The following is a 22,978-nucleotide window of genomic DNA, read 5'->3' as shown; positions in this document are numbered from 1 at the left end:
GTTGGCGCCGAGTCAGAATAATGTGTCCGTGTAGAGTTACATGTATTCCTGTGGACTGTTACCTTGTGAACTAGCACTTTAAAAAATCCAACACAGCATGTCAGTGAAGTACAAAGCATGGTCTATATTCATATCACCTTATCATGTTCTCATTCTAAGATTTTATGCATTTAATTTGCCACTGGACATTAAACAGACATTTTCCATCAAAAAAAAAAAAAAAATCATTTTACAGGTTCCTGATTAATCTTGGATGGGTAAATAATTCTTTAGAAGTTGAGTACAATCCACAAAAAACAAACCTTAATTAATCCCTCAAAATATAGATAATGATGAATGGGAAAAAAACAAAAAACCAATCACATAAAAATAAAAAAAAAAAAACAAACTGTAAAAACTAATTATTTTCACTTGAGTGGCCTCAGATGCTGAATAATGCATTTATAATATATAAACAATTTAACCAATAAATAAAACTGACAGCCATTATAATTTTGTACAAATGTACAGAAAGTAAAGTCAAACCCAACTAACTAACCAAACATTTCTATTTGCAGTCATTACGTTTATATTTCATAAAAAAACTTGAATTGATTAACAAGGATTTTTTATATATTACCTTTAGGGTTTGGCCATCAAAGTCCTACTTTATTAGTTTTTTACCGGCATAATTCATTTCACAAAGCAGTTGTAAGACTTAATAACTTAAAAAATATATGTAAACTTTATGTAAAATGATGGTACTTTGTGAAACACTATGGCATACCATTAAAACCCCTCAAATAACAATAATTTCAGTTTTATTTTTCATCAATCACAATAAAAAAATTAAATGCAAGTAAAAATAATGAAAAAACTATTTAGAATTTGAATAATACAGCATTAAAAACAAAATGTATTTACAAATAATTCTGCTTATAAGACTAACGTCTACAGATTTTATTTCAAAAGACAGCAACAGTTCATCTGATGGTTTGCAGGATTGTTGTCCAAGGATTTTACCATAGAAGGCAGCAACAACAAGAACACTGTAAAAGAAATAAAGTTAAATTTCAATTAATAATCCTTAATATTAAAATAATCTTTCGGGAATATGATAAAATCGTAGTGGCATTTTTTAATTAAAGAAACAGACATCAGTGTGTGTAAAATTGATTTGTGTGCTACTTATATTGATTACTCAAAAATGAAAAGTATTAAAAATGTGAAGTTACTGTAACAATGATAAACCTTGATACACCAAAGTAAATTTTTCAGGACTTTACTACAATTGACTAAAAATAATTGAACAATCATTTTGAATATTGAACAAATACAGAAGCTAATGGCAAATTGATAAATTCTACCATCTTCTAACTCACATGAGAAAATATAAAATTAATGTCTAATTTGTTTTTCGGCTGTTCTATTGACACTTACTACAAAAACTAGTTTCTCCCAGATAAAATGTAGGAATAAGTTCTTTTAAAATTTATAATTAAAAAATGCCAGACTAAATGAAAGGAAGTAATACACATGTTTTTATGACCTCACTGGTTTTATCCTAACAAAATATTAGTTAGGTTATCTCCCCTTCACATTTCTTATTCAGATTCAGTTGTTATCTCCCCTACATATCTGTTATTCATTCAGTATCTGCTGATAGGGTACAATATTTTTAAATGAAAAGATTGAATACTGATTTTCTTTCAATTGTAAATTAAATATATATATAATATATTGAAATCTATTGAGGGACATTCATCACAAGATAACATAAACACATTTAAGTTGTATGTTGAATAAATTCTCACCTTAAAATAGCTATTATTTACTATCACAGCAAGTAACCCAATGGAAACCTGATGATAACCTGGAATATAAAGTTAGTCTGTTATTCTAAACTTCTCCAAAAAAATCTTTATTTCATCGTAATAAATTTAAAATAGTACTAGGATAACAAAAAATAAATGGGGAATGTTTCGATGGGACACAGATGATGCTCTGCTTGCATACAACTTTATGAAGGGACATAATTCAAGAATGGTAAAAGTGACGCTACCCAAATCCGATCTGAGATTTGTGGTAATAAGCATTGTGTATAAGTTTCAAAACATTTGGTTGATGCAAACTTGTTACAGAATGAAAACAAAAAATTCAGCAATTTTCCAATTGTAAAGGGGCATAACTCTAGAATGGTAAACGTGACACCACGGAAATTCAAACTAGATCTGTGTTTTATAGTAATAAGTATTGTGTATAAGTTCCATAACATTTGGTTGAGGAAAACTTGAGAGAACGGAAATATAAAATTCAGCAATTTTTCCTTTTGTAAAGGGGCATAACTCTAAAACAGTATAAGTGATGCCGCTAAAATTCAAACTTGATATGTGTTCAATGGTAATAAGCATTGTGTATTATGTACAAGTTTCATAACATTTGGTTTTCTACAATAAGAAAATCAACCTGTATTTCATCATATTGTATATTCCTTTTTTGGTACTTAAATCCTTTATAAAATTGATGTCAAATACTATAAAATTATTAAAAAGAAGCTTGATTACCTACCAACATGTTAACAGTATCAGATATCCAAGTCTTACTCCCAACATCATGAAAACATTATGACAACCTAAAATAAAAAAATAGAATAAATACTTGTTTTACAGATCAATCTGTCTAAGACTAACAAAATCATGCTATGTTTTATTACTTAAAAATTGATGTATATTATCATCTTCACTATATAAACTTGAGCTGCTATATTGATAGAAATTGACCATATGCAAGTGCTATAATGTATGTACATGTATAATACTGATTGATTTTGGAACATTCAAATACGAAATAAAATGATTTTGGTCTGTTTTGTAGGGTTCTTATATCAATTAATTTTGAAACAGTAACAGACTTTGCATAAGACTTTTTTCAACCCAAAATAAGTTAACAGATTTATTGATATTCATTTGCATAAGGTTGATTTCGTTCAGATGCAACTCACTTGATACCAAAGTCAGAAAACAAATGTAATGATGTAGATATCATAAAAATCAAACGCTGATAAGAAAGAACCCTTCAGAAAAAAATAATGTTAAATGCCTACAATATAATAACCATGGAATATTTAAACCTACCTCAACCTTTTCTTGGTAAAGCCTCAGACTTGGTTGGAGATTTAATTGACCATCTTCCTAAGAGCTGCTTTCCTGGCTGCCAAGGTGACTGTCCTCAATATCTTAATTCTTTTTTTAGCAATACAGTTATATACATAAAAAAAATATCAGATGTGCTTTGAAGTGATTTCCTTTTTGAAAATTTCATCAAATCATTTTTAGTGATCCATGATTTCTCGCACCCGGAATATCTATTATCTTGAGCTCTGGTTACATTTTTTTTTATTACAGAGCTCTAAATAATAGTCTTTATTGGATAGAATACATCTGATACATATTTTTTTATATAAACATGAATATCCAAGTAAAAATAGAAAGAATTTCAAGTATGTGGAGTTTAACAGAGATATAATAAATTACCTCCCCTTGACCTAAATTTCACCCTGTTAGGACTCCACATCCTTGCTATTTCTAACAAAAAACAAAAAATATAGTTAAATATAAATTATGCAAAAAATAAAAACACACAAAAGTTATATACCAAACGATTCGGGAAACCCAAAAAATACATTTTAATAAAGTAACATTTGTCTTTTTTTCTTTTTTTTTTCTTTTTTTTTTTTTAGATTATCCATTCTTAACATACTGGAAGTGTTTTAAAGGAAAAAAAGAAAGAGAAAGTTTAAAATTTCAAATATAAGTTAACCTACAACTTCTAATTTTGTTGAAAATGGAAGATCTTTACACATCTTTTTTTTTTTTTTTTTGTAAAAAATTAAACATTTTCTCAAAAGTACACAAAAATTGTCTGAATTACATTCTTTACTGTTACAGTTAAATCACACAATCATATTATGCAGCCACATATACCTGAAAAAGAAATATACCTTCTTAAACATATCTGTCAAAACTATATAAGAATTTAAATAATAAAGAATCATTAACTAAAAATTACAATTATGATGCATAAAACATTACTTTTGCTTTGTTTTAAAGTGAAATGTTGACTTAAAAGTTTTGAACTTCCAATCTTTATTAACCAAAAAAAAAAGGATGAAAAACAAGTTGCTAGTTGATGTCTGACAAATTTGTTTTTCATTTGTTTATTATACATCAGGCCATTAGTTTTTTGTTGAATTGTTTCACGTTTTGTTATGTTGGGGCCTTTTATAATTTACTTCACAGTTCAGGTTTTTGCTCATTGTTGAAGGCTACAAAGTGACCTTTAGTTGCTAACATCCATGTCATTTAATCTCTTGTTGATAGTTGTCTCATCGGCAATCATACCACATCCCATTATTCTTATATATGGAGACAAGTTAATATAACAAAAAACACATATGATTTCCTAATTATAAGTTTTGACTTCCCTTATTTATCTTGACACCTCATTCCAGATTATATATTCAATTATAACTAAAGAAAACATTAAAAAATGTAAGATCAACATCTGTACTTAAACAAAAAATGTAGTGCATAAACATGCTATTGGATGAATAGTTCATAAATCTTTGAATTGGTTCTTACCATAAAAGTCAGCTCCAGTGGCCATTCCCAGCTTCAATCCTTACAGACAAGCTGTGATGCTAACCTAAAATATAAAATGCTTAATCATTAAAAATTGTTTAAAAGGATCATTGTTGGTATACTGTATGAATATTAAATAGAAATAGTCTGTAAATGTGTAATAAATGTTGAGAACATATATATGAATAAGACAGCAATCCAACAACCCAACAAATTTTTACGTAAATAATTCAGATCCTAAACTTTACTCATATAATGGTACTGATACAATAATATGATATGAGTAGACTTCCGAACAAACTCTTAATCTTCAAACAAAGAGGACCTAATTTTTCCGAAAGATTGTATAACACATTTGAGGTTTTTTTTTTCAGAACAGGAATAACATACCAGTACTTACCAATGTATTAGCTGTATTAGACATCCAAGTCTTATTCCCCCCAAGCATGAAAACATGCCACAGAAAGAACCTAAAAAGAAATTATAATTGACACACTATATATTTTATAAATTAATTTCTATGTAACTACGTAGTAACATAAAATATACTACTAAATATAGTTCTTATTTCTTACTGCATGAACACAATAGTCTTAACATCAACACCAGTTTGTTAAATTAATATCAAAGATGGAAAAAATATAAAAATAAGTCAAAGGGGTTTATTTGGAATTTAACTGCACACAAATTATCTGCATAATTTACAGAGTTATCTCCCATCAAATGGACAATTCTTGCAGTTTTAAAATGTACTTGTCTCCCCTTGAAATTTTATTCCGATCTCAGGATTTACTATTGATATATTAATAGAAAATCTTGTTCATGTTGTTACGGCCAGTGATAATTACAATATCATAACAATGAACCTTGTATATCAAAATCTCAAACTGGTAATTATTTCATCAGTAGCATTTTGCATGCAGAAGAAGGGTGCTGTCTGTTGCAATTTTGATCACGTTTTAAAATTGTTCGGCTTAAACTTGCCTTCTTATTTTCTTGGTAAGGCCTCAGACTTGGTTGAAGATTTAATTGACCATCTTCCTAAGAGCTGCTCTCCTAGCTGCCAAGGTGGTTCTCCTCATTATCTTATTGTCAATCTATTTTGTGTCCATTTGTTTTTAGAAGATAAAGTTATATATATAACAAAATATCAGATGTACTTTCAACTAATAATCTTTATGAAAAATTTCACCAAATTATTTCTAGTGACCTAAGATTTCTCCCACCCTACATTTCTATTATCTAGAGCTCTGCTTACATTTTTTTTTTATTACAGAGCTCTAAATAATAGTCAATATTAGCTCATATGCATCTGATATTAAAAAAAAAGTACACAAACTTGAGTATCCAAGTATATAAAAATCTAACATTGAGGGAATTTCAAGTATGTGGAGTTAAACAGGGGTATAATAAATTACCTCCCTTTGACCTAAATTTCACCCTGTTAGTACTCCACATCCTTGCTATATTTAACAAAAAAAAAAACCAAAAAAACACCAAAAGATAGCATAACTAAAATTAAAAAATAGCTTAATAACAAAACATTTTTCAATAAAATATTTAGTGCTGATGGGGTAATGGTGGCCAACTGGTCTATATAAGTAGTTCAACTACAGTGTCACTAGCCTGTCAATATGAGAACCTCACATGGTAGGGGCATTTAACTTCAATCTTAATTGACTAGGGTTGCCAGTTTTACTGTTGAAGGTGATGTTTTCTATTGATTAAATAATTACCAGGCACTCTGGCTGTCCCACAAATAAAAACTGGCAGCCAAGATATACAGAATCTGCTGAAAGTGGTGTTCGACTCCAAAAATCAATCAATCTACTTTCATCAAGATGTTCTTCAGCTATGTGTCTTGTAAAATATTCTTAAAAAATATATCCTTTGTTACAAGCTCAGCTAAAAATTACGAAAAGGTGAAAAAAAAATATATATCTAACAATTTGCAAAAAAATACATTTCAATAAATAACATTTTTTTTTTCTAATTTTTTTTTTTTTTTAGATTCTCCATTCTCAAACTACTATAAGTGTTTTGACTAGACATGGATATATATGGAAAATTGAAAGAAATTTTTGAAATTCTAAATACAAGTTAACCTACAACTTCCAATCTTGTTGAAAATGGAGAATCTTTACACAGTTTTTTTTTTTTTTTTTTTTTTTTTTTTTTGTAAAAAAATTATAAACATTTTCTCAAATATACACAAAAATTGTCTGAATTACATTCTTTACAATTGCAGTTATATCACACTACCATTGTATGCAGCTAAGGTTATCTGAAAAAGAAATATACATTCTTAAAGGTATCTGTCAAAACATGAAAGTTGAAACAATATTTAATGCAAAACTATAATTAACCGGGCATTACAATTATTAGGCATTAAACATTTTATTTACTATGTTTTAAAGCGATTTGTTGTCATAATTTTTAAGGTACCAGTCTTAATTAAAAAAAGGATGAAAAGCAAGTTGTTGGTTGATGTCTTGACAAATTTCTTTTTTCACATATTGTTTTATTGTATTATCAGGCTGTTGGCTTTCTTGATTTAATTCTTTCACATTTATTCATATTGAACTTTTTATAGCTCTTTGTATTGGTTCTTACCATAAAAGTCAGCTCCAATGCCCATTCCCAGCTTCAATCCTTACAGACAAGCTATGATGCTAATCTGAAATATAAAATGGTGAGTCATTAAATATTGTTTAAAAGGTTTATTGTTGGTATACAGTAATGTATTTATATTTAATAGAAATACTCTATAAATGTGTAAAAGTTGTTCAGAACATTTGTATTAGACAGCAATCCTGCAATCCAACAAACTTTTACGTAATTACATCAGATCCTTATATTTAATCATATAATGGTTCTACTGATAAAATAAAGAGTAGGCTTCTCACCAAACACTTATAAAACTTTAAGCTTATACCACATACTATTTACAAATACTTTTTATAATTCTTTTGTTATTTTTCAATACAGGAATAAAATCCTGGTACCTACCTTCAAATTAGCTGTATTAGACCACCAAGTCTTATTCCCACACCATGAAAACATGTCAAATAATAACCTAAAAAGAATTAAAAATAAGACATTATATATTTTACAAATTCATTTCTCTGTCAATCTAAATTTTACTAAATATTGTTCTGATTTCTCACTACATGTTCACAACAGTATAACATCAAAACCAGTTTGTAAAATAAACTGCTGACACATGTGTCTCAATTGTCAGCAGAAAAAAATAAGAAAGACAATATGATGGATAGCAACATTGTTAATTAATTCTAAGTTGCTGGACCATGACCTAGGGGGAAGGGCCTTGAAATAGTCACCAAACTGATATGTTCTGATAGTTATGCAACTTCATACAAAATATCATTGGTCTATCACATGTAGTTTCTTCAAACTGACAAGCAGAAACTTTTACAATTGTTGACACTGCCACCACAGCCAGAAAAGCAACACCTTTGTATTACTTTCTGTGACTTTCCTACCAGGCAAGACAATTAATATAAAAGATGGAAAAACAAAAAAATAGGTCAAAGGGTTTAGTGTGGAATTTAACTGCACAATTTAACAGAGTTATCTCCAATTGAATGAACAAATCTTGCTGTTAGATGTACCTGTCTCCCCTTGAAATTGTATTCCTATCTCAGAATTTTTCTTCTGATATATTGATGAAAATCTTGTTAATTTATCTGGTATCTTTTAAACTGGTCAATTAGTTTTACAATGATGTTTTACATGCAGAAGATCAGAAGGGTGCTGTCTGTATGCACTTTTTTCAATTTTTTTAGACAAATTATGAATAGAAATTGTTTTGTTTAAATAAACTTGCCTTATTATTTTCTTGGTAAAGCCTCAGACTTAGTTAAAGATTTTTTTAACCATCTTCCTTGGAGCTGCTCTCCTGGCTGCTTTTGTGTTTTCAACATAGGTTTTTATGCACTGAATCCATTTAATTCAATTAACAAATGTCGTTTCCATTGTATTTGATAAAATAGTCACCAGAATGTTCCAAGACATCTCACATTTTTTTTCCAATCATGGCAACAGAAGCAATCCTCGATGTAAAATACAAAAATTTATTAAATTCATTTACAAAATACTGTAAAAATACCAGATGTGCTTTAAAACAGGTTACTTGTATTTTGAAAATTTACCAAATGTTTTCTGTACCCCACAATATCTTCCACCCATTAAAAGTATTATTTAGAACGATGTTTACATTTTTTTTTTATTTACAGAGCTCTAAATAGTAACTGATATATCAATTCGGTGACATCTGATATGTAAATACTTAAAAAAATATAATAAAAAAGGACAGTACATGTATAGTAATTGCCTAACACATATAAACAACACTTTTTAATATTTTGAAGCATAGCTTAAAAGAATACATCTTCTTTTAAGGTTTACTACTCATGTACATAGTATATTCATGTATATTCCCATAATTGACCAATTCCTCAAATAGCTGAGTTGTGCAGATAATTGTTTTTAAACAATGGAGAATGGTCTATACTGAAATTGAAATATATGGAAATATAAAATGAAAAAAAATGGGAGATAATGTTCAACCCTAATAGATTTGCAAACTCTCTATGAGGTTCCAAAGATAAGGGGTAAAAACAAAAAACAAAAATGTTACTTTTTTTTGAAATTTTTAGATGAAAAAGTTCCCAATCGAGAAAAATGGAAAAAATTATCAAACAATTCCCTAGTACCAACTGCACAACTTAAATGTGTGTGCAATCATTTTGTGAAGTTTCAAAAATCTAGATTGAAAACTGCAGGAGTTGATTACACAAAATTGGTACATCTTCGTAAATTTTGAAAAAAATCAACAAGATCACAGATTTGGAAAAAATGGGGCAAAATTCCTCAAGCAATTCCATATTAGCAGGTACAGAGCTTCAACATGTGTGCAATCCTGTGAAGTTTCGGTGGTAAAAGAAACACTGAAATAAAAAAAAAATACAAATATGATGCAAAATGGTACTATAAAGTATGAAATCTTTAAATGTTGTCAAAAAATTTAGAAAGAAAAACTGTGAACTCAAAGAACTGATAAAAACACTATTCTTTATAATAAAAAATAATTTCAAAATTCAAATGGCATGTGATAGTTCAAAAAATTAGTTTTTTAAAGTATCATACTTAAAAGAAAAATAGTTCCAAAATTAGCAATTCAAAAAGTGTTTTTGTTCCCAAATTATGTTGATAGCATATTGATTGGTGATATCAAAATTTGTTTTATGTGAGACTTCTTCCAATAACTTCTGTTGGATAAGAAGTCAAATCACTGATATCTTGACAATAATAGAGATAGACTGACATGGGGTAACAGGGTTTGAAATTAGCAGGGGCCCACTTGCCAATGGCCCCTAAAATTTGGTGTGGGCTACTTAAATTTCTGCTTTTCTTGTATAGGACTATATATGTGGGCTACAAAATTAAAGCTGCGGGCTTAACCATGCCAAAATTTTAACTTCAATCCCTGGGGTAACTCTTTGGAAACCCTGGTTCCTTAAATGGATAACAGTCAAAACAGGACTTACAGGAAACAGCTTGTTTTTGCTACTGGGAAAAGAAAACAGATTACCAGTTAAATCTAAGTCTGGTTTCGATTAACTTCTTTAAGTGATTAAATCACTCAAAGTCTGGAACAGGGTCTAATATAATTCTTAAACTACTTGGTTAATAAGAACTGATTGCATGCAATTCTTGAAAATTGTTGGGAGTCGATCTTCAAAAGGATCCGTGTTATAATGGAACAAGTCCAATAAATATGGTCTAATGGAAACTCCTTTGAACTAATGTCAGGCTTAGCCCTGTTAAAGAGTAAAGCTCAGATTTCTCTTGGTCTGGTCATGAGTTTTAATTTAAAGGATTAACCTAAAAATACTTGGTCAATTGTTAATAATTGTGTTTTACTCAAATTTTTTAAAAAGTATTTTATGGTGGCAAATGCTTTACCTATATTATAATTACCATAATTTGAAAAAGATAAAATGGTTTGATTCCAAGGAGCAAATTAATTTATGTTGTAATTCAAAACATATGATCAATTAACTTAAAACCTTTTTCAATAAAAGATCTGAATTGTATAAAATGAACTTCATATTTGAACAAACTTATGATAATTCAAATAGTAAAGGCACATTAAATTGAAATTTGTTGTGTGATTACAAAAAAGCAAAATTATTTCAAGAATTCTGTAACATAGACAAAATATAGAAAGTTTAATATTATTAAATTCATTGATCACAAACTGGCCTGGGGAGTTAAAAAAGTGAAATATTCTTTTAGACAGGAAAATTTAAAAAAAAAAGCTTTTTTACAAACCTATTCTACAAATCATGATGAGCAATTGTTTAATGGGATTAACAAGTAAAATTAAAACATTAATACCAGTTGTCAATTATACTTTGATAAAAATTAATAAACAAAATAGTTAAATTATTGTTCTTTATTCTGAGCTATACGGACATAAAAGACATGGAAAATAGCCTGTTCCCAAAAATAATATTTTGAATCTTGAAATTTATAATACAATCAAAATTTGAAAAAAGTTATCTCCCTTACTACATAGTCCTGGTTTACAGTACTGTAAAAATTAGCAAGGAAAGAAAAAATATAACTAGTATACAACATTTCTAGCTTTATGAGTGAGCTCAACTTTATCTATGTTGTGAGCAAAATAGAATACTGTTTTATTCATGTTTTATTCATTTTTTGTGGATTCAGTCTTTGACAAATTCTTTAGGCTTGTATGGAGAATTTGTCAAAACTGTAGAGTTGAAAATTAACTCATGGTTGAGATGTTTGAAGCAAAGAGAGACAACAACTGTACGATATCAGAATTGATAACTTAAAATAACTCTTGGAGATGATGATAGTTTCAGATAACTCAGAATGAAGTAAGTGTGGGTAGGAAAATTATTAATACTATTTTCAATTATTTCTTTAGTCAAATGTTACATTAAGTGACAATAATATATATATCATAGAAAATTATTATTGTTCACCAAAAACTAAATACTTTTACACTCCTGGCTTTCAGTCATGTAAGAATTAATAATCCTTGTCCTTATGCTGATTTCTTCAAAGTTGATTAAACATCAAAATATGTGTTTGTACGACAAATTTTCATCATGGCTAAACTGTAATAAAAATGTATTTCTACTTCATGATTTAATACCTTGAAATCAATCAGTGCTTTAAAGATGTAGATACCCAGAAACAATTTTGAAGAAGCTGAAGTAAATTTATAAACTATATGGATCATGTTTTTCACCTGAATTCAAATTAATATACAAAAGTATGTTTTCTAAGTTTTCCAATTCAAATGCATCATATGAATGTCATATACAACTTAGATTTTGATATACAGATATTTGCTTTTTAAAAATTTTGAAAAGAAATTAGAAGAAAAAGTATAAATATTGTACAGATTCAAAGTTCAAAGCAGCTTTATGCTCTAACATTGGATTTTTTTTTTATCTTAATGACTGTAGAAATATCAAATATTTTTCATTTCAGAATTACATATATAGAATTATAGATTCCTTTGAATGACAAACACCATACCCTAAATACCTAAAAACCAAAGAACAATTGAAACAAACAGAAGATATAACCAACCCTACTGCAAGCTTAAACACCAATAAGCAACTATGTTAAATGTTAGTAAAGACGCAGCGCTCAAAGCATAATGTATTTCTGAAATGACAATTTGATATTTGCTTAGTCTACACCAAAACACTGAAGATAAACATTAATGTTTTGCTACAAAACTTTGAATGCACTAGACCATGAGTTGAAAATGAATTTCAATTACTATGTTATTTTACAATATGACAACCACAATGTATTGAAAATATGATTTTTTTTAGGAAAATTGTTTCCTTATAAATCAGAAATTTTGATTTTAATGACAATTATTTTACTGTAGTACAACAAACAAAACTGCATTTACTTTTTTGAAAACCCATTTTCACCACCAAAAAAAAAAGCACTGATAGACGTACAAGACAATATTAAAAAAAAATCTGTCTTTCGTTGGATCAAATGAGAGATTGTAGTGGAGTTAATACAGAGAAATGTTTTACAACCTGATAAACCACATCTAAAGTCATTGCAACTATCATCATCTCTGCATTGAACCACACACTTTATCGGAAAAATTTCATTGGATATATAGCAGTTTGACAAACACTTATTTTGATCATTGAGAAGCTTAATATTTCCTTAACAATAGAACGTGATTAAAACGTTGAGCTGATTTTTACAGAGTTATCTCCCTGTAGTGTTATGTACCACCTTAAATATAAAGTAGGTGTTATACCCTGGGTTAATCTCCACCCTCTATTTTTGCTTCTGATGTTGTTGCACATTAATAGATGCCTTATTTAACTATTGAAAATTATGGACAAATCTTTTACTGCATTCAAGAAGAAAATTTAGACATGTTCAGAGCATATGAAAATGAACTCCTTTAAGTAGGCGTTATGTCCTTGGCTATCATGGATCAAATCATCATTTGGCTACTGTTATAACTAATAAAATGAAAACTTGTACAATTAAAAATTGCTCATCATAATCTTTCTGAAATATCATTAAAAATTTTGATGTATATTTATTATGAAAATATTTTTTTCATATAAAAATAACTAGTTCTGAAAAATTAATGTGTGGATTTTCAAATCATCAAAAGTTGAGACATTTAAAAATTACTGCATTAAAATTTTGTTCTAATTATATATTTAAAATAAAAATATGAAATTTAAATAATCCAAACCTAGTCATATATTTTTAATAACTAGATACTACACATAAATATCTAAATTTACATTCAAAAACTAATTCCCTTTACCATAAAAAAAAATTGCAAAATGTTTTCTGAATATTTGTTTTGGATCATTTTGAATCTTTCACTATTAAACAACAATGGAGTCTTACTTGATGTAATTCAGAAATAATTCTATGCAAGTTTTTCATATGAGTTAACTCCCCTTCATTCATTGTTTTTTTTTTCTCTATCATCATGGAGGGGATATGAGTTTTTTTTTCGAAATTAGGATTAGGCCTATTTTTGCTGGATTTCAGGATTGGGACTTTATTTTTGTGGAAATTTGGATTTACCATTATCAGGACTCTGGAATTAATGAGTAATTTTTCAGGATCCGTGGAAAGAATGCTTTATTTTTTTTTTCAGGAATTCGGGATAGCGACCCCTCCTACCGCCCCTTATCATTCAAGATATCAGTGTTTTCATGCAGCAAGACTGATCCATCATTAGCCATTGTTTAACTTGACTCACACGACTTAAAATAAATAACCCAATATTTTCTGTGAAAAAAAATTTGTGAATCAATTAAATTTTGGAACAGTTTAAATGTAAAAACTCATAAGAGTATACATTATTATACTTTAAAAAATCTTCCGATTTATAATTTAACCCATTCGATATTTCAATTATCTAATGTGTGAAAAAAGTTTGCAAATTTCTTTTAGATTTTAACATATCTATATCAAAGGATTACAGTAAATTGAAGAGAAATAACATTTCCAAATTTTGATTTTATTCAAGAAAGTATTTACTTACTTTTTAAAATGAAATGGAAGTTAACATTTTGTTAAACATGATGATATTACAAATTAACAGACAAAGAATAATAATTTATAAAAATACATTTGAAAATTATGTGCCATTTTTATTTTGTCACAAAGGAATTAACATTTAGAATTGAAGAAACTGCAAATAAATGAAAAAAAAAACACCTTTAACTTTGTAAATTTGTTAACATATCAGTTACTTACCATTCTGTGCTATCCTGTTTTTAATGACCTTGAAAGCCAGTCAAGGTCGTTACAAACCATCCTAGTAGTACTGCTGTCTTGGGTCACCTGAGTTCATCCGTGTTCTTTGGTTGGGTTGGTGTTGTACAATTTTTAGTTTTCAGTGTAGTATTTTGTAGACTTTAGTCCGTCATTTCTTTTGGTTATGGGATTGTCTTGTCTTTTCTTTTGGTTATGGGATAGTCTGTCTTTCTACATCCATACTTATAAAGTTGTATGAGTTGATTTCTTCTGTGTGTTTTATCCCATTGACATTAATACCACATACTATTTCTTTAAGACAAACAATTACTCATATAGGAGATATAAAGACAGTCATAAAAAATAAATACTGATACCTATACATCTCTGTAAGAACTCTGTAATGGAAACAGATAATAAAGATTAGTGATGTGTTTGAGAAAATTGTTGTTAATTCCATCAAAGCAGGATCTCTAAAAAGCCATATTCAAGGTCTATGACTAAATCCTCCTCTGGCCGGCATCTGTAACAAAAATAAAATTTATAAATTAGTAGTGTGTTGGAGAACATTGGTGTCACTTCTATCAAACAGGCCCTTTAACAAGCTCAGAGTAGAATGATCTTGCTACTATTGTATAGAGTTACGGAAACTATATGCCACTCTTCCTGGTCTGCTACAACGGAGCCATATCCAAGGTCTATGACTGAAACATCCTCCCGGCTGCATCTGTAACAAAAATAAAATTTATAAATTAGTAGTATTGGAGAACGTTGGTGTCACTTCTATCAAACAGGCCCTTTAACAAGCTCAGAGTAGAATGATCTTGCTACTATTGTATAGAGTTACGGAAACTATATGCCACTCTTCCTGGTCTGCTACAACGGAGCCATATCCAAGGTCTATGACTGAAACATCCTCCCGGCTGTATCTGTAACAAAAATAAAATTTATAAATTAGTACTGTTGGAGAACGTTGGTGTCACTTCTATCAAACAGGCCCTTTAACAAGCTCAGAGTAGAATGATCTTGTTACTATTGTATAGAGTTACGGAAACTATATGCCACTCTTCCTGGTCTGCTACAACGGAGCCACATCCAAGGTCTATGACTGAAACATCCTCCCAGCTGCATCTACAAAAATCAAAATTATAAATTAAACATCTGTGGGTGAACTCTAAAATGAAATATAAATATATACACAACATTACACATAAAAATATATAAAATAAAATGGATCAACCAACCTTTTTTTCAGTTGTTTGAAGTAAATTTAATCCTTTATACAATCTAAATATATTTTTTTACCACAATATAAGATTTTTACTTTTCAAAGAAAATTTCTCTCAAGCTAGTCGAAAGTGGAAGCATAAGAGTTTTACCTGTGAAAGAATATTTTGTTGTGGGCCAAATTAGTCAGCAAAACTGTTCTTCGTGGTTGCTCACTTTTTTTAAATTTTGACATTCATTTCTTTTTAATATCTGACCATGCTGCACGTATGTGCAACCATCTACTACTATGGGTCAAATTAAACATTACACGCATACAGACCAAAATGAGGTTCAACTGTTGTCTCGGAAAACATATAATATATCAGCAATGTTTTTGAGCTCATTTTTACAAAATTTAACCAAACTCAGACTGCTAAAAGCAAATTATTACTTCATTATTCCACTTTAATCAGTGTTTAAAAAATGTGTTTATTTTTTTTTTAAATCATAGTGTATGCATGCTCCTTTACGTGAAAAAATATTTTAAATGTATTTTTTCAAACTTTTAAAAAGAGAGTGGAAGCTGGCTAAAATGCACAATACAATTAAATATTTTTTGTAACCCATTTTTACCTAAAAGAAAAAAGATATCTCTCCTAAGTGTGTCTTACATATCAACCTCAAGCTTAGCTTTACAAATTTGTTTGTTATTGTTTTTTGAGTAACAGTGACAATCTCCTTGTCCAAAAAAGTAAATTCTAGTGCATAAACCCTCAGCCTTGCCATCAATAGTAAAAAATGGTGAAAACTTTATGGAATATTGAAATCAAATCTTCTTAACACTCAGAATAGGTTAAGCTGTGTTTTGATCCAACTCATTTATACTCAGCAGAAACTAAAAATAAGTCTACAGTCAAAAGTCAATCAGATGTCTAGCAGTTTTAATGCACTGAACATTTCAATGGAACTAAGGAACATCAGCGACTCTTTTCACAAAAAATCTTACGATTAAAATTGATCGTAAGCTATACTGAAATGTGTATGACTTACGAGTATTTTTACTCTTAAGATTTTTTGTGAAAAGAGCCGATGGTTACTTTGAGAAACCTCACACAAGAGGTCAAAGCCCTTAAAACTACCAATAATGACAAAGTGCTTTCAATGTCCTTGAGCCAGTCGTCACTAGTGCCATTCAACTTCAATAAATATTTTGTTTGTCGGAAGTCTTCATGTATCAGTCAAAGTGCAGTGTTAGTGAAATAGTCTCTACAGAGTAGAAATGAGTAAAATCTTTTAATGAAAGTTCTTCTTCACAAACTTGTATATGAACATTATATAATGATATTTGTATTTTGAAGTAGGATACACATTTGACATGTTAGTGTGCTGATGAGGGTCTCCATGCTGGAACTTATTTTGTTAGAAGAATGGCATCCTACATCATAGCCTTATTTTAGTGGAAAATGAAAAAAAATCTTTTGTTGATGTATTAGCATGGCAAAGAGGTTATGTTATATAACCAATTTCTGTATTTCTTTATCTTAGTTATCAATTATGAATATCAAAGACATAAACAAAAGGAACATTTGAGAAAAGAAATATAGTTTCTTTTGAAAATTAAAAAAATGTTTCAATCAAAAACCCAGAAATTAGAAAAAGCATACAGTCATGTGAAATATCTCACTTGAATAAATTTATCATTGTTTATCAAGTACACAAATATATTGAAAAAAGATTGATAAAATAAGTAAAAATCAATTTTCCTCAGATATCATGTATAGGTTAAAATGATGGAGAATATTTTAGAATTGAAATATTTGACACAACTTAGTATAAAAAAATAGAATTACAGTAAAGTATTGTTTTTGTTATGCTAAAACAAATGGAAATAAAAGTTTATTAGTCAGAATGAAATGATAATCTTAATGTTTAATTTATCACATATATAAGTAACCAGTGAGTTTTCAAAATTTTAATACATGTGGTCAAGTTATCTCCCATTGATTAAAGGTAAACTTATCAAAACAACTTCCATTCACTTGTAAAAATTTGAAAAAAAGTACCAGAGCAATTGAAAAATAAATAATCTTAAAGGCCAATGAGATAGTATTAAATGAAATAACAAGATTGATTTTTTTCTCTTGGTGTCATCTCATGGATTTTCAAAAAGTTCCTGTTCAATAATTGGGTCTGGTAATTTTTTTTTTAAAGAACATATAAATTAGCTAATATAAAATTTGAAGCCATTAAAAAAAAGAAAGTTTTCTGAATGAAATTTTGTAGTTTGGTTTAGGCATTGCACAAGATTCTGTGTCAACAGATCTAGAACTTTGAGCTTGCTTTCAGTAAATGCAAGATTTCATTACTATAATCGGCGAGCTTTGAAATATAAAAAAAAATACCTGTTGAACCCTTCCACATGCTCATGTGCCTGTCAGAATTTGGTGTTCATATAAGTTCTTTGTTTGTCTCTGTTCATTTAATTCACAGCTCTTTTAGACTTGAAACAGTTTACAACTTCACTTATTGTATTTATAAACATAAGTCTATAATTGAAGACCCCTAGATGTCTTTCATTATTTATTTTCATTGGGTTGCTGCAACATTGTATATCCCTGTTTTCATAATGAGGATCTAAGACAAAAATTATAGTATCCTGATGCATAATTTTTAACCAACAATAAAATACTCACCATATATAGTTATAGATGAGGTTCTTACCATACTCTTTGGTAACTATAGAGATAGCTGTCTTACTGTACACATTGCTTACTCTTCAAGGTCATTGAATACTGTTGTACTCTCTGCTCAGTTGTTGGGTTCCTCTAAAATATCAGTTTTGTATTTAATATTTGAAAGAATGGAAACTTAAAAATTCGTAAGGGTTCCTTGGAACCCAATGTCTCGCCAACTTTTGTTGTTAATCGCAGGCTCAACAGAAATGAGGAAAAAAATTAATAAAAATATTCCTCTCTATACTATCTTTTGATTATAAGTAGCTTCTGTCCAAGTTTGGTAAAAATCCAGGATAGTTTTATGAATCTAATAAATGTTTTAAAAACTTAAACTGCAGACTGTATGCAATGTTAACTGGAAGAAAAACTAAGTCCATTTATAAGTAAAATACGGAAAAAATGGAACAAAATTTTAACAAAATTTCCTTCTAGATACTAGCTTTTAATCATAAAGAAGCTTCTGTCCAAGATTGGTAGAAATCCAGGATAGTTTAAGAAAGTTATTGAAATTTCAAAAACTTTAACCACAGAGTGAATGTAATGTTAACTGGCAGAAAAACTAAGTCCATTTATAAGTAAAATACGGAAAAAATTGAATTTTTTTTTTACAAAATTTACTTCTGGATACTATCTTATGATCATAAACAAGCTTCTGTCCAAGTTTGGTAGAAATCCAGGATAGTTTAAGAAATTTATTAAAATTTCAAAAACTTTAAACCACAGAGTGAATATTTGTGGACGCCGCCGATGACGACGGAATGTAGGATAGCTATGTCTCGCTTTTTCGACAAAAGTCGAAGGCTCGACACAAACTATATATTATTTATAGTTCTTTATAAAATGTTTATTCAATCTAAGACAGTCATATGCTTCCTTTGGTACATCTTTTTTAATCAACGCCATTTTTCACCTACTAGTAAATTCTAATATGATGTATTTATATCTCAACAAGAATACAAATATCCAATCAAATATTAATATTATACTGTAAAACTAACCTATGAAACATTTCTTTGCATGTAAATATGTTCAAGTATGATTAAGGTAATTGCTCTGATACCTATGGCTGTTTATAACCTTATATGTTGGTCTTGCTGTGGATACCAAGTACATTTAGTTGTCTCAATAGCAATCATACCACATCACTTTAATAATATCGGTATTATTTATACTGTCAAACTTGGTCAACTATTCTCTCTTTCTGTTCAGATTTGTTAGTTAATAGGTTACACCTCTGAAATTATAGACAATGCAATTTCACATAGGAACTCCTTTTACGACTAAAACTAAAAGCAAAGTAATTTATCTTATACTTTAAAAAAAGAAATCCCTTTTAATGTTGAAAAATGATGAGGGCAAATGTAAAATTATAAAAAGTAAATTTCAACCAATACATACCTTATAAATAAGTCTATATGTTGTAAAGCTTAAGCGCTAACTTATTAAAGAATCAGCCAGTTGCTTTCATCTATATTTGTTGTAAATACAATACAGCCCAGATGTTCTATAGGTCTTCCTAAAGTTTCTGTGGTTTAACAATTCTTCAAAATGAAAATGTTGTGGATAGTCTTGTAAATTCTCTGAAATAAAAAATGCAATTTACTTTTACATATATGCCTTTTTTCAGCGCACAGGTTTTTCTGTGATCAATAACATTTGTTGTGTAAAGACAGCCAAGTTTGCCAAATGATTATGACAAACCAAAACCAGGTTAGGGGCTCATTACCCATTTGCTTTCATCATTTTCCATTCTGCAAAGATAACTACATATAATAAGCTTTAAAAAAGAAAGTATCAGGTCCCAATCTAATAGTAAAGTCAAGTCAAGGAGTTTATATAACCTCCTTGTTTAAATGTCTTTAACTGACATTTTTGATATTTCATAAGCCACAGAAAGTACAATTTCATAAATTCAAACCTTTTTAAAACTTATTCAAGCCTTTTTGTTCATGCTTCCCTAACTTAGGTCCATCTTTTGCAATATTATTTGGATAGATCTATTAACTTAATAATAAAACATAGCTAAGTACTGAATATCAGCTCATAATCATAGCAAAATAACAAGCAGATATTATAATTTTGAAAACATATGTTATGATTATCTGATTAACCTTTTAGCTACTATGAATTCAGAAATTACTGCGAGGTTTTTATTAATGTGAATATTACAACCGGGTGAGTTTGACAATAAGAAGAACTCAAATTTTGATATCTGACGCATATATCTGTATGCAGATATTCCAGTAACTAATCTCACATTTTTGTCCTTTCTTCAAAAATCGCAATAATAAATGAACGCATTAATCATTTGTTAATTTCTGAATTTACAGTGCATGTATCCAAAATTCTAATTTCTGTATACCTTGTCCTAAAGACTCTGATCTAATCAGTGAAAAATGTTGACCAATAAAAGTTGCAGTTTACTTAAGTGGTTGTTGTAAAAATAGTGGGATTTAATTCTTTTATTTAACAACCCTGGGTGTATACCATCAGTATCCACTTGACGGAACTCTACCAAAATGAAATTTAGGGGGTAAGTTGATTCAGCATTTATTTTTTTTTGTATCCAAAAGGAAAAAATAACAGGGTTTGTACAAGTTTTATTTCAATTACTATGACTATTATACCTATATACACTGGATCTACAATTGTAGAAAATCTATATAATGGCGTTGCAAGGCTTTCCAAAATGCATCTGACTACCAATTTAGATGACTGTAAGTTCATAGTATCCAAGAACTGAAAAGAAACATTTTATATGAAAACAAGTCAATGAAAAATGTTAAATAGGTTAGAATAATCTACTTGCTGATGAGAGAAATCAATCAAACTCACCTCAAATATTTAGTCAAATGATCATAGAATACAAAGTTTTCGACCCATTCAGTATGCTGTGCACAACCAGAACAAAAACTGAACTCAAATTCAAAAAGTAAAACTGTTTGAAATGGTACCATAATCAGATACATGAATAGGACCTCTTTTCCTCAATATTGATTTATTAATTGCAGGTTGCTTAACGTCCAGTGGCAAATATTTCATGCATGTTCAAAACGAGAACAAACTAGATATCATTGAGATGGGAGCCATATCTGTGGGCCCCACTGTGAATAATGTGTGGTAAAAAATGTGTATCTTTATCATTGGACATGGGGTTGTCAACTAAAACTGAAGTTTATGACCTTGACCTTTGACCTAGGAATTTGTACATACATTATGACACACCCTCTGGTGTTGGTTTATATACATGTCAAGTATAAACTTTGAAATCATAACGGTTCTCAAGATATAGAGCGGACACGATCTTTACCATAGGACATGGGTTTTCAACTAAAACCAAAGTTTTTGACCTTGACCTTGGAAGTTGTACATACATTATGACACACCTTCTGGTGTTGGTTAATATACATGTCAAGTATAAACTTTGAAATCATAACGGTTCTCTAGATATAGAGCGGACACAATTTGTTACGGACGGACGGACAGACTGATCACTATAGGGCGTCCGCCATTCGGCGGGGCCCTAATTAACATAGGTAGGTCTCGTAATAGAGGCCGTCCAGGATGAAGGTCAGGGATATTTATATAGACTGCCACTGGATAAACAGGGTATATTGGATAGGGACAGAAATTTTGCATTCTAACAGGCCACCTATGGACCCAACATAGAGTTGTTGCAAGGGCAGAGGCGGATTTAGAGGGGCAGAGTGCCCAGACATCCCTTTTGTGGGAAAAATTTGGTTGATTATACAGGGAATCACTGAAGCATGACTGGAGCGGCCCCCTCTTAGCAGTCAGTGGGCCCCCCTTACGAAAATTTCTGGATCCGCCACTGAAGGGTTCTTAAAGTGCAGAGAGCATGGCACTCTCTCTCTACACGAGGCATCAGATTTAAGTTATGTTGCAGAGATTACTTAGATGTGATTCCATATCTGGTTACCATGGTTACAGGTTAATTGCTGTATCTTTTGCTAAACTTGTAAAACTTAAGACATGACTAGGATATTTGAAATATGTTTTACATCTCAAATAAATAAACCAATATGTGAAGAAATGGTAAAAAGTCATCTTTGTGCTTCACATCCAACTTTATTATGTATGAAAAATTTGTGAAATCTTCTAATTCTTCAAAAGTAATTTTCTGGAACTAAAAGTTTGAAATCCAAAACAGATTACATTGGAGTAAATATTATTAATTTATTTATTACTAAATCAAATACCTTAAACTCCTCATACAACTTTAAACGTATTTCATGTCTCCAAAAATTTCTCTGGAAAAAATGCAAGCCTTTGTCCAAGTGAAGATCAAACTAATTTGAATCCAAATTCTTACCTGTAAATCACCTGTCACATGATCATACAGGTAAATATATTTTACTTGAAATCTACTCACTTCACACTTGAGTAACTGACTAGGTAGAATAGTATAATGTAACCTGACAAAGGTATTTCGCAAAATACAGGGGCGTAGCTACCTTCTTAATGAAGTGGAATCACAAATTAAAGGGCGAGGGGTCTGGGGCCGCCTAAGGCCCCCAGTAGGTAGATCCGCATTTATAGCGTTTCAAAACAATCACAACC

At 29.6% G+C, this 22,978-nt stretch overlaps 1 long non-coding RNA gene across 2 annotated transcripts; it reads right to left on the bottom strand.

Moving 5' to 3' along the window:
• Nucleotides 1–386: 386 nt before the first annotated feature.
• Nucleotides 387–7,691, bottom strand: LOC127708117 (uncharacterized). 2 transcript variants are annotated; one of them, XR_007985160.1, is made up of 6 exons: nucleotides 7,629–7,691; nucleotides 4,620–4,683; nucleotides 3,114–3,962; nucleotides 2,548–2,611; nucleotides 1,794–1,852; nucleotides 387–1,028 (listed from the first exon to the last, which is right to left on the bottom strand). It is a non-coding gene; the product is annotated as an uncharacterized LOC127708117 (long non-coding RNA). The 2 variants fall into 2 exon arrangements; XR_007985161.1 differs by lacking the exon at nucleotides 7,629–7,691 and adding an exon at nucleotides 5,020–5,091.
• Nucleotides 7,692–22,978: the final 15,287 nt, after the last annotated feature.

This window comes from Mytilus californianus, unplaced genomic scaffold, assembly GCF_021869535.1.
Source record: "Mytilus californianus isolate M0D057914Y unplaced genomic scaffold, xbMytCali1.0.p SCAF_7, whole genome shotgun sequence".
Classification (NCBI taxonomy): domain Eukaryota; kingdom Metazoa; phylum Mollusca; class Bivalvia; order Mytilida; family Mytilidae; genus Mytilus; species Mytilus californianus.
The sequence above is the reverse complement of the archived record's forward strand: the minus strand, read 5'-3'. Positions and strand labels throughout refer to the sequence as shown.